Source organism: Cherax quadricarinatus, chromosome 15 (assembly GCF_038502225.1).
Source record: "Cherax quadricarinatus isolate ZL_2023a chromosome 15, ASM3850222v1, whole genome shotgun sequence".
NCBI classification, from domain to species: Eukaryota; Metazoa; Arthropoda; class Malacostraca; order Decapoda; family Parastacidae; genus Cherax; species Cherax quadricarinatus.
The window spans coordinates 16,191,571-16,207,433 of record NC_091306.1 but is presented as its reverse complement, the minus strand read 5'-3'; positions in this window follow the sequence as shown (position 1 = coordinate 16,207,433).

The following is a 15,863-nucleotide window of genomic DNA, read 5'->3' as shown; positions in this document are numbered from 1 at the left end:
TAACCTACTCTGGCATTACCTATTATAACCCACTCTGTCATAACCTATCATATCCTACTCTGACATAACCTATCATAACCTACACTGACATAACCTATTATAATCTACTCTTACATAACCAATTATATCCTACTCTAATATAATCTATCATAACCAAATCTAACATAACCTACTCTGACATAACCCAACATAACCTACTCTAACATAACCTATCACAACCTACTCTAACATAACCTACTCTGACATAACCGCAGATAACTTACTCTAACACGACCTATCGTACCCTACTTTGACATAACCTATCATAACCTACTCTGACATAACCTATCATAACCTTCTCTAACATAACCTATCATAACCTCCTCTAACATAACCTATCATAACCTACTCTGACATAACCTATCATAGCCTACTCTGACATAACCTATCATAACCTTCACTGACATAACTTATCATAACCTACTCTGACATAACCTATCATAGCCTACTCTGACATAACCTATCATAACCTACTCTGACATAACCTATCATAACCTACACTGACATAATCTATCATAACCTACCCTGGCATAACCTATCCTAACCTACTCTGACATAATCTATCATAACCTACTCTGGCATAATCTATCATAACTTAATCTGACATAACCTATCATAATCTACTCTGACATAACCTATCATAACCTACACTGACATAATCTATCATAACCTACTCTGACATAACCTTATCATAACCTACTGTGACATAAGCTATTATAACCTACTCTAATATAAGCTATCATAACCTACTCTGACATAACCTATCGTAACATACTCTGACATAACGTATGGTAACCTTCGCTGACATAACCTATCATAACCTACTCTCACATAACCTACTCTACATAACCTACTCTAACCTATTCTAACATAACCTATTCTAACATAACGTACTCTGACATAACCCAACATAACCTACTCTAACATAACCTATCATAACCTACTTTGATATAACCTCCTCTAACAAAACCTATCATAACCTAATCTAACATAACCTATCATAACCTACGCTGACATAACCTATCATAACCTACTCAAACATAACTTTTCATAACCTACGCTGACATAACGTATCGTAACCTACTCTGACATAAACTGTCATAACCTACTCTGACATAACCTATCTTAACCTACTCTACATAATCTATCATAACCTACTCTGACATAATCTATCATAACCTACAGTGACATAACCTATCATAACCTACTCTGACATAACCTATCATAACCTACTCTAACATAACCTATCATAACCTCCTCTGACATAACCTATCATAACCTAGTCTCATAACATATAACCTAACATAACCTATCATAACCTAACATAACCTGTCATAACCTAACATAACCTATCATAACCTAACATAACCTATCATAACCTAACATAACCTATCATAACCTAATCTAACATAACCTATCACAACCTACGCTGACAACCTATCATAACCTACTCTAACATAACTTTTCATAACCTACGCTGACATAACGTATCGTAACCTACTCTGTCATAAATTGTCGCAACCTACTCTGACATAGCCTATCATAATCTACTTTGACATAACCTATTTTATCCTAGTCTAATGTAACCTATCATAACCTACTCTAACAAAACCTATCATAACCTACTCCGACAAAGCGTATGGTAACCTACTCTGACATAACCTATCATGACCTACTCTGACATAAAGTATCATAACCTACTCTAACAAAACCTATCGTAACCTACGCTGACATAACCTATCGTAACCTTCTCTTACATAACCTAACATAACCAACTCTAACCTAAGGTATCATAACCTTCACTGACATAACTTATCATAACCTACTCTGACATAACCTATAATAATCTACTCTTACATAACCTATTATAACCTACTCTAATATAACCTATCATAACCTACTCTAACATAACCTATCATAACCTACTCTGACATAACCTATCATAACCTACCCTGACATAACTTATCATAACCTTCCCTGAGATAACCTATCATAACCTACCCTGACATAATCTGTCATAACCTACCTTGGCATAACCTATAATAAAATACTCTGACATAATCTATCATAACCTACACTGACATAATCTATCATAACCTACAGTGACATAATCTATCATAACCTACACTGACATAACCTATCATAACCTACTCTGACATTACCTATTATAACCCACTCTCTCATAACCTATCATAACCTACTCTGTCATAATCTATTATAACCTAAACTGACGTAACCTATCATAAACTACGCTGACATAACCTATCATAACCTACTCTAACATAACCTATTATAACCCACTCTGTCATAACCTATCATAACCTACTCTAACATAACCTATTATAACCCACTCCGTCATAACCTATCATAACCTACTCTGACATAACGTACGGTACCCTACACTGACATAACCTATCATGGCCTACTCTGACATAACGTATCATAACCTACTCTTACATAACCTATCGTAACCTACGCTGACATAACCTATCGTAACCTACTCTTACATAACCTATCATAACCAGCGATGACATAACATATCATAACCTTCACTGACTTAACCTATCATAACCTACTATGACATAACGTATGGTAACCTATTCTGACATAACCTATCAGGGCCTACTCTGTCAAAACTTATCATAACCTACTCTAACATAACCTATTATAAACTAATCTAACATAACCTATCATAACCTACGCTGACATAACCTATCGTAACCTACTCGTACATAACCTATCATAACCTGCCATGACATAACCTATAATAACCTTCATTGGCATAACCTATTATAACCTACTCTAACATAACCTATCATAACCTACGCTGACATAACCTATCGTAACCTACTCTGACATAAACTGACATAACCTATCATAACCTGCTCTGACATTACCTATCATAACCTTCTCTGACATAACCTATTATAACCTACTCAAATATAACCTATCATAACCTACCCAGACAAAACCTATCATAACCTACTCTGACATAACCTATCGTAACCTACTCAAATATAACCTATCATAACCTGCCCTGACATAACCTATCATAAACTACACTGACATAACCTATCATAACCTACTCTGACATAACCTATTATAATCTACACTGACATAACCTATTATTACCTTCTCTTATATAACCTATCATAAGCTACTCTAACATAACCTATCATAACCTACGCTGACATAACCTATCGTAACCTACCATGACATAAACTGACATAACCTACTCTGACATAACCTATCATAACCTACTCTCACATAACCTATTATAACCCACTCAGTCATAACCTATCATAACCTACTCTGGCATAATCTATCATAACCTACTGTAATATAACCTATCATAACCTACTCTGATATAACCTATTATAACCTACTCTGACATAACCTATCATAACCTACCCTGACATAATCAATCATAACCTACTCTGACATAACCTATCACAACCTACTCTGACATAACCTATCATAACCTACCCTGACATAATCTACAATAACCTACACTGACATAATCTATCACAACCTACACTGGCATAACCAATCATAACCAACACTGATATAACCTATCATAACCTACTCCGACATAACCTATTATAACCTACTCTGACATAACCTATCATAACCTACCCTGACATAATCAATCATAACCTACTCTGACATAACCTATCATAACCCACCCTGACATAATCTACAATAACCTACACTGACATAATCTATCACAACCTACACTGGCATAACCAATCATAACCAACACTGATATAACCTATCATAACCTACTCTGACATAACCTATTATAACCCACTCTGTCATAACCTATCATAACCTACTGTAATATAACCTTTCATAACGTGCTCTGACATAGCCTATCATAACCTACTCTGACATAACCTATTATAACCTACCTTGACATAACCTATGATAACCTACCCTGACATAATTTATCATGACCTACTCTAACATAACCTATCATAACCTACTCTGACATAACCCAACATAACTTACTCTAACACAAACTATCGTAGCCTACTTTGACATAACCTATCATAACCTACTCTGACATAACCTATCATAACCTAATGTAACATAACCTATCATAACCTACTCTGACATAACCTATTATAACCTACTCTAATATAACCTATCATAACCTCCTCTAACATAATCTATCATAACCTAATCTAACATAACCTATCATAACCTACGCTGACATAACCTATCGTAACCTATTCTTACATAAGCTGTCGTAAGCTACTCTTACATAAGCTATCGTAACCTACTCTGAAATAACCTATCATAACATACTTTGACATAACCTATCATAACCTACTCTAACATAACCTATCATAACCTACTCTGACATAACGTATGGTAACCTACTCTGACATAACCTATCATGGCCTACTCTGACATAACGTATCATAACCTACTCTTACATAACCTATCGTAACCTACGCTGACATAACGTATAGTAACCTACTCTTTCATAACCTATCATAACCTACACTGACATAACGTATCATAACCTACTCTGACATAACATATTATAATCAACACTGACATAACCTATTATTACCTTCTCTAACATAACCTATCATAACCAACCCTGACATAACCTATCATAACCTACATTGACATAACCTATCGTAACCTATTCTGACATAAACTGACATAACCTACTATGACATAACCTATCATAACCTACCCTGACATAACCTATCATAATCTACCCTGACATAATTTGTCATAACCTACCTTGGCATAACCTCTCATAACCTACAATTACATAAACTATCATAACCTACTCTGACATAACATATTATAATCTACACTGACATAACCTATTATTACCTTCTCTAATATAAAATATCATAACCAACCCTGACATAACCTATCATAACCTTCATTGACATAACCTATCGTAACCTACTCTGACATAAACTGACATAACCTATCATAACCTACTCTGACATAACCTATTATAACCTACTCTAATATAACCTATCATAACCTACTCTCACATAACCTATCATAACCTACTCAGACATAACATATGGTAACCTTCGCTGACATAACCTATCATAACCTACCCTGACATAACCTACCATAATCTACCCTGACATAATCTGTCATAACCTACCTTGGCATAACCTCTCATAACCTACTCTGACATAATCTATCATAACCTACACTGACATAACCTACCATAACCTTCTCTGACATAACCTATCATAACCTACTCTGACATAACATGTCATAACTTACTCTGACATAATCAATCATAACCTACTCTGACATAACCTATCATAACCTTCTCTGACATAACCTATCATAACCTACCCTGACATTATCTCTCATAATCTACGCTGACATAACCTATCGTAACCTACTCTGACATAAACTGTCATAACCTACACTGACATAACCTATCATAACCTACTCTGACATAACCTACTCTAACATAACCTATCATATCCTATTCTAACATAACCTATTCTAACATAACGTACTCTGACATAACCCAACATAACCTACTCTAACATAACCTATCATAACCTATTCTAACATAACCTATTCTAACATAACGTACTCTGACATAACCCAACATAACCTACTCTAACAAAACCTATCATAACCTACTTTGATATAACCTCCTCTAACAAAACCTATCATAACCTACGCTGACATAACCTATCATAACCTACTCAAACATAACTTTTCATAACCTACGCTGACATAACGTATCGTAACCTACTCTGACATAAACTGTCATAACCTACTCTGACATAACCTATCTTAACCTACTCTAACATAACCTATCATAACCTACTCTGACATAGCGTATGGTAACCTACTCTGACATAACCTATGATGACCTACTCTGATATAACGTATCATAACCTACTCTAACATAACCTATCGTAACGTTCGCTGACATAACCTATCGTAACCTACTCATACATGACCTATCATAACCTACTCTAATCTAACCTATCATAACCTACACTGATATAACTTATCATAACCTACTTTTACATAACCTATCATAACCTACTATGACATAACCTATCATAACCTCCTCTAACATAATTTATCATAACCTAAACTAACATAACCTATCATAACCTACTGTGACATAACCTACTCTAACATAACCTATCATAACCTACTTTAACATAACCTACTCTGACATAACGCCAGATAACCTACTCTAACACGACCTATCGTAGCCTACTTTGACATAACCTATCATAACCTACACTGACATAACCTATCATAACCTACACTGACATAACCTATCATAACCTATTATAACCTACTCTGACATAACCTATCATAACCTACTCTAACATAACATATCATAACCTACCCTGACATAACCTATTATAACCTACCATAACCTATTATAACCCACTCTGTCATAACCTATCATAATCTACTCTGACATAATCTATCATAACCTACTCTGACATAACCTATCATAACCTACTCTGACATAACCTATCATAACCTACACTGACATAATCTGTCATAATCAACGCTGACATAACCTATCGTAACCTACTCTGACGTAAACTGTCATAACCTACACTGACATAACCTATCATAACCCACTCTGACATAACCTGCTCTAACATAACCTATCATAACCTACTCTAACATAACCTACTCTGACATAACCCAACATAATCTACTCTAACATAACCTATCATAACCTACTGTGACATAACCTACTCTAACATAACCTATCATAACCTACTCTAACATAACCTACTCTGACATAAAGCCAGATAACCTTCTCTAACACGACCTATCGCAGCCTACTTTGACATAACCTATCATAACCTCCTATAACATAACCTATCATAACCTAATCTAACATAACCTATCACAACCTACGCTGACATAACCTATGATAACCTACCCTGACATAATCTATCATAACCTACTCTGACATAAAATTTCATAACCTACGCTGACATAAACTATCATGACCTACTCTTACATAACGTATCATAACCTACTCTGACATAACCTATTATAATCTACTCTGACATAACCTATTATAACCTTCTCTAATATAACCTATCATAACCTACTCTAACATAACCTATCATAACCTACTCTGACATAACCTATCATAACCAACTCTGACATAACCTATCATAACCTACTCTGACATAGCCTATTATAACCTACTGCAATAAAACCTATCATAACCTACTCTGCAATAACCTTACACAACCTACGGTTACGTAACCTATCGTAACCTACTCTGACATAAACTGTCATAACCTACTCTGACATAACCTATCATAACCTACTCTGTCATAATCTATCATAACCTACTCTGACGTAACCTATTATAACATACCCTAACATAATCTATCATCACCTAATCTGACAAAATCTCATAACCTACTGTGACATAGCCTATCATAACCTACTCTGACATAACCTATTATAACCTACTTTGACATAACCTATCATAACCTACCCTGACATAATCTTTCATAACCTGCTCTGACATAACCTATCATAACCTACACTGACCTAACCTATTATAACCTACTCTGACATAACCTATCATAACCTACCCTGACATAATCTTTCATAACCTATTCTGACATAACCTATTATAACCTACCCTGATATAACCTATTATAACCTACCCTGATATAACCTATTATAACCTACTCTAACATAACCCAACATAACTTACTCTAACACAAACTATCGTAGCCAACTTTGACATAACCTACCATAACCTACTCTGACATAACCTATCATAACCTACTCTAACATAACCCATTATAACATAATCTACCATAACCTATCATAACCTACGCTGACATAACATATCGTAACCTACTCTTACATATGCTGTCGCAACCTACTCTGACATAACCTATCATAACCTACTCTGACATAACCTATCATAACCTACTCAGACATAACCTATTATAACCTACTCTAATATAACCTATCATAATCTACTTTAACATAACCTATCATAACCTACTCTGACATAACCTATCATAACCTACTCAGACATAACCTATTATAACCTACTCTAATATAACCTATCATAACCTACTTTAACATAACCTATCATAACCTACTCTGACATAACGTATGATAACCTACTTTGACATAACCTATCATGGCCTAATCTGACATAACGTTTCATTACCCACTCTTACATAACCTATAGCAAACTACGCTGACATAACCTATCATAACTTGCCCTGACATAACCTATCATAACCTACACTGACATAACCTATCATAACCTACTCTGACATAACCTATTATAATCTACACTGACATAACCTATTATTACCTTCTCTAAAATAACCTATCATAACCTAGTCTATCATAACCTATCATAACCTACGCTGACATAACCAATCGTAACCTAATCTCACATAAACTGGCATAACCTACTCTGACATAACCTATCATAACCTTCTCTGACATAACCTATCATAACCTACTCTGACATAACCTATTATAACCTACCCTAATAAAACCTATCATAACCTACTCTGACATAACCTATCATAACCTACTCTGACATAACATATGGTAACCTTCGCTGACATAACCTATCATAACCTACGCTGACATAACCTATTATTACCCACTCTGTCATAACCTATCATAACCTACTCTGGCATAATCTATCATAACATACTGTAATATAACCTATCATAACCTACTCTGACATAGCCTATCATAACCTACTCTGACATAACCTATTATAAGCTACACTGACATAACCTATGATAAGCTACCCTGACGTAATCTATCATAACCTACTCTGACATAACCTATCATAAACTACTGTGACATAACCTAATCTAACATAACCTATCATAACCTACTCTAACATAACCTACTCTGACATAAAGCCAGATAACCTACTCTAACACAACCTATCGTAGCCTACTTTGACATAACCTATCATAACCTCCTCTAACATATCGTATCATAACCTAATCTAACATAACCTATCACAACCTTCGCTGACATAACCTACGATAACCTACCCTGACATAATCTATCATAACCTACTCTGACATAAAATGTCATAACCTACTCTGACATAACCTATCATGACCTACTCTTACATAACGTATCATAACCTACTCTAACCTAACCTATCATTACCTACACGGTCATAACTTATCATAACCTACTCTGACATAACCTATTATAATCTACTCTGACATAACCTATTATAACCTTCTTTAATATAACCTATGATAACCTACTCTAACATAACCTATCAAAACCTACTCTGACATAACCTATCATAACCAACTCTGACATAACCTATCATAACCTAATCTGACATAGCCTATTATAACCTACTGCAATATAGCCTATCATAACCTACTCTGCAATAACCTTACATAACCTACGGTGACGTAACCTATCGTAACCTACTCTGACATAAACTGTCATAACCTACTCTGACATAACCTATCATAACCTACACTGACATAACCTATTATAGCCCACTCCGTCATAACCTATCATAACCTACTCTGTCATAATCTATCAAAACCTACTCTGACGTAACCTATTATAACATACCCAGACATAATCTATCATCACCTAATCTGACATAATCTCATAACCTACTGTGACATAGCCTATCATAACCTACTCTGACATAACCTATTATAACCTACTTTGACATAACCTATCATAACCTACCCTGACATAATCTTTCATAACCTGCTCTGACATAACCTATCATAACCTACTCTGACATAACCTAAAATAACCTACTCTGACATAACCTATCATAACCTACCCTGACATAATTTTTCATAACCTGCTCTGACATTACCTATCATAACCTACTCTGACCTAACCTATCATAACCTACTCTGACATAACCTATTATAACCTACCCTGATATAACCTATTATAACCTACTCTAACATAACCTATCATGACCTACTCTAACATAACCTACACTGACATAACCCAACATAACTTACTCTAACACAAACTATCGTAGCCTACTTTGACATAACCTATTATAACCTACTCTGACATAACCTATCATAACCTACTCTAACATACCCTATTATAACATAATCTACCATAACCTATCATAACCTACTCTGACATAACCTATCATAACCTACTCTGACATAACCTATCATAACCTACTCTGACATAACCTATCATAACCTACTCAGACATAACCTATTATAACCTACTCTAATATAACCTATCATAACCTACTTTAACATAACCTATCATAACCTACACTGACATAACGTATGACAACCTACTCTGACATAACCTATCATGGCCTACTCTGACATAACGTTTCATTACCCACTCTTACATAACCTAAAGTAACCTACGCTGACATAACCTATCGTAACCTACTCTTACATAACCTATCATAACTTGCCCTGACATAACCTATCATAACCTACACTGACATAACCTATCATAACCTACTCTGACATAACCTATTATAATCTACACTGACATAACCTATTATTACCTTCTCTAAAATAACCTATCACAACCTAGTCTAACATAACCTATCATAACCTTCTCTGACATAACCTATCATAACCTACTCTTACATAACCTATTATAACCTACCCTAATAAAACCTATCATAACCTACTCTGACATAACCTATCATAACCTACTCTGACATAACATATGGTAACCTTCGCTGACATAACCTATCATAACCTACCCTGACATAACCTATCATAACCTACCGTGACATAACCTATCATAACCTACCCTGACATAACCTATCACAATCTACCCTGGCATTATCTGTCATAACCTACCTTGGCATAACCTCTCATAACCTACTCTGCCATAACCTCTCATAACCTACACTGACATAATCTATCATAACCTACACTGACATAACCTATCATAACCTACACTGACATAGCCTATCATAACCTATTATAAACTACTCTGACATAACCTGTCATAACCTACCCTGACGTAATCTATCATAACCTACTCTGACATAACCTATCATAACCTACCCTGACATAACCTATCATAACCTACCCTGACATAACCTATTATAACCTACCATAACCTATTATAACCCACTCTGTCATAACCTTTCATAACTTACTCTGACATAATCAATCATAACCTACACTGACATAACCTATCATAACCTTCTCTGACATAACCTATCATAACCTACCCTGACATTATCTGTCATAATCTACGCTGACATAACCTATCGTAACCTACTCTGACAAAAACTGTCATAACCTACACTGACATAACCTACCATAACCTACTCTGACATAACCTACTCTAACATAACCTATCATAACCTACGCTGACATAACCTATCATAACCTACTCAAACATAACTTTTCATAACCTACGCTGACATAACCTATCATAACCTACCCTGACATAAACTGTCATAACCAACTCTGACATAACCTATCATAACCTACTCAAACATAACTTTTCATAACCTTCGCTGACATAATGTATCATAACATACTCTGACATAACCTATCTTGACCTACTCTAATATAACCTATCATAACCTACTGTGACATAACCTACTCTAACAAAAGCTATCATAACCTACTCTAACATAACCTACTCTGACATAACGCCAGATAACCTACTCTTACACGACCTATCGTGGCCTACTTTGACATAACCTATCGTAACCTACACTGACATAACCTATCATAACCTACACTGACATAACCTATCATAACCTATTAAAACCTACTCTGACATAACCTATCATAACCTACCCTTACATAATCTATCATATCCTCGTCTGACATAACCTATCATAACCTACCCTGACATAACCTATTATAACCTAGAATAACCTATTATAACCCACTCTGTCATAACCTATCATAACCTACTCTGACATAATCTATCATAACCTACTCTGACATAACATATCATAACCTACCCTGACATAATCTGTCATAATCTACGCTGACGTAACCTATCGTAACCTACTCTGACGTAAATTGTCATAACCTACACTGACATAACCTATCATAACCTTCTCTGACATAACCTACTCTAACATAACCTACTCTGATATAACCCAACATAACCTACTCTAACATAACCTGTCATAACCTACTGTGACATAACCTACTCTAACATAACCTTCTCTGACATAACGCCAGATAACCTACTCTAACACGACCTTTCGTTTCCTACTTTGACATAACCTATCATAACCTGCTCTGACATAACCTATCATAATTTAATCTAACATAATCTATCATAACCTCCTCTAACATAACCTATCATAACCTAATCTAACATAACCTATCACAACCTACTCTTACGTAAATTGTCATAACCTACTCTAACATAACCTATCATAACCTACTCTGACATAGCGTATGGTAACCTAGTTTGACATAAGCTATCATGACCTACTCTTACATAACGTATCATAACGTACTCTAACATAACCTATCGTAACCTACGCTGACATAGCGTATGGTAACCTAGTCTGACATAACCTATCATGACCTACTCTTACAAAACGTATCGTAACCTACTCTTACATAACCTATCATAACCTACTCTAACCTAACCTATCATAACCTACACGGTCATAACTTATCATAACCTACTCTAACATAACCTATCATAACCTACTCTGACATATCCTATCATAACCAACTCTGACATAACCTATCATAACCTACTCTGACATAGCCTATTATAACCTACTGTAATATAACCTATCATAACCTACTCTGCAATAACCTTACATAACCTACGCTGACATAACCTATCGTAACCTACTCTGACATAAACTGTCATAACCTACTCTGACATAACCTACTCTGTCATAATCTATCATAACCTACTCTGACGTAACCTATTATAAGATACCCAGACATAATCTGTCATAACCTACTCTGACATAACCTACCCTGACATAATCTTTCATAACCTGCTCTGACATAACCTATCATAACCTACCCTGATATAACTTGTCATAACCTACTCTGACATAACCTATTATAGCCTTCTCTGACATAACCTATCATAACCTACTCAGACATAACCTATTATAACCTTCTCTAATGTAACCTATCATAACCTACTCTAACATAACCTATCATAACCTACTCTGACGTAACGTATGATAACCTACTCTGACATAACCTATCATGGCCTACTCTGACATAACGAATCATTACCTACTCTTACATAACCTATCGTAGCCTACGCTGACATAACCTATCGTAACCTACTCTTACATAACCTATCATAACCTGCCCTGACATAACCTATCATAACCTACACTGACATAACCTATCATAACCTACTCTGACATAACCTATTATAATCTACACTGACATAACCTATTATTAAGTTCTCTAAAATAACCTATCATAACCTAGTCTAACATAACCTATCATAACCTACTCTGACATTACCTATCATTAATCTACCCTGACATAATCTGTCATAATCTACGCTGACATAACCTATCGTAACCTACTCTGGCATAGCCCAACATAACCTACTCTAACATAACCAATCATAACCTACTCTGACATAACCTACTCTAACATAACCTATCATAACCTACTCTATCATAACCTACTCTGAAATAACCCAAGATAACCTACTCTAACTCGACCTATCGTAGCCTACTTTGACATAACCTATCATAACCTACTCTGATATAACCTATCATAACCTACTCTGACATAAACTATTATAATTTAATCTAACATAATCTATCATAACCTACCCTGACATAACCTATCATTGCCTACTCTGACATAACCTATCATAACCTCCTCTTACATAACCTATCATAACCTAATCTAACATAACCTATCATAACCTACACTGACATAACCTATCATAACCTACGCTGACATAACCTGTCATAACCTACCCAAACATAACCTATCATAACTTACCCTGACATAACCTATCATAACCTACCCTGACATAGTCTGTCATAACCTACCTTGGCATAACCTATCATAACCTACTCTGACATAATCTATCATAATCTACCCCGGCATAACCTATCATAACCTACCCTGACATAATCTATCATAACCTACAGTGACATAATCTATCATAACCTACCCTGGCATAACCTATCATAACCTACCCTGACATAACCTATCATAACCTACCCTGACATAACCTATCATAACCTACTGTGACATAACCTATCATAACCTACTCTGACATAACCTATCATAACCTACCCTGACATAACCTATTATAACCTACCATAACCTATTATAACCCACTCTGTCATAACCTGTCATAACCTACTCTGACATAATCTATCATAACCTAATCTGACATAACCTATCATAACCTTCTCTGACATAACCTATCATAACCTACCCTGACATAATCTGTCATAATCTACGCTGACATAACCTATCGTAACCTACTCTGACGTAAACTGTCATAACTTACACTGACATAACCTATCATAACATAATCTGACATAACCTATCATAACCTACCCTGACATAACCTATTATAACCTACCATAACCTATTATAACCCACTCTGTTATAACCTATCATAACCTACTCTGACATAACCTATTAAAACCTACTCTAGTATAACCTATCATAACCTACTCTGACATAACCTATCATAACCTACTCTGACATAACATATCATAACCTACTCTGACATAACCTCTCAAAACCTACCCTGACATAATCTGTCATAACCTACCCTGGCATAACCTATTATAAACTACTCTGACATAATCTATCATAACCTACCCTGACATAGCCTATCATAACCTACTCTGACATAACCTATTATAACCTACTCTGACATAACCTCTCATAAGCTACCCTGACATAATCTATCATAACCTACTCTGACATAATCTATCATAACCAACTCTGACATAACCTATCATAGCCTACCCTGACATAATCTGTCATAACCTAACCTGGCATAACCTTTCATAACCTACTCTGACATAACCTATCATAACCTACTCTGACATAACCTATCATAACCTACTCTGACATAACCTATCATAACCTTCACTGACATAACCTATCATAACCTACACTGACCTAACCTATCATAACCTACTCTGACATAACCTATTATAATCTACACTGACATAACCTATTATTACCTTCTCTAATATAACCTATCATAACCAACCCTGACATAACCTATCATAACCTACATTGACAAAACCTATCGTAACCTACTCTGACATAAACTGACATAACCTACTATGACAAAACCTATCATAACCTACTCTGACATAACCTATTATAACCTACTCTAATATATCCTATCATAACCTACTCTCACATAACCTATCATAACCTACTCTGACACAACGTATGGTAACCTTCGCTGACATAACCTATCATAAACTACTCTGACATAACCTATTATAACCCACTCTGTCATAATCTATCATAACCTACTCTGGCATAATCTATCATAACCTACTGTAATATAACCTATCATAACCTACTCTGACATAGCCTATCATAACCTACTCTGACATAACCTATTATAACCTACCCTGACATAACCTATGATAACCTACCCTGACGTAATCTATCATAACCTAATCTGACATAACCTATCATAACCTACCCTGACATAACCTATCATAACCTACCGTGACATAACCTATCATAACCTACCCTGACATAACCTATCACAATCTACCCTGGCATAATCTGTCATATCCTACCTTGGCATAACCTCTCAAAACCTACTCTGACATAACCTCTCATAACCTACACTGACATAAC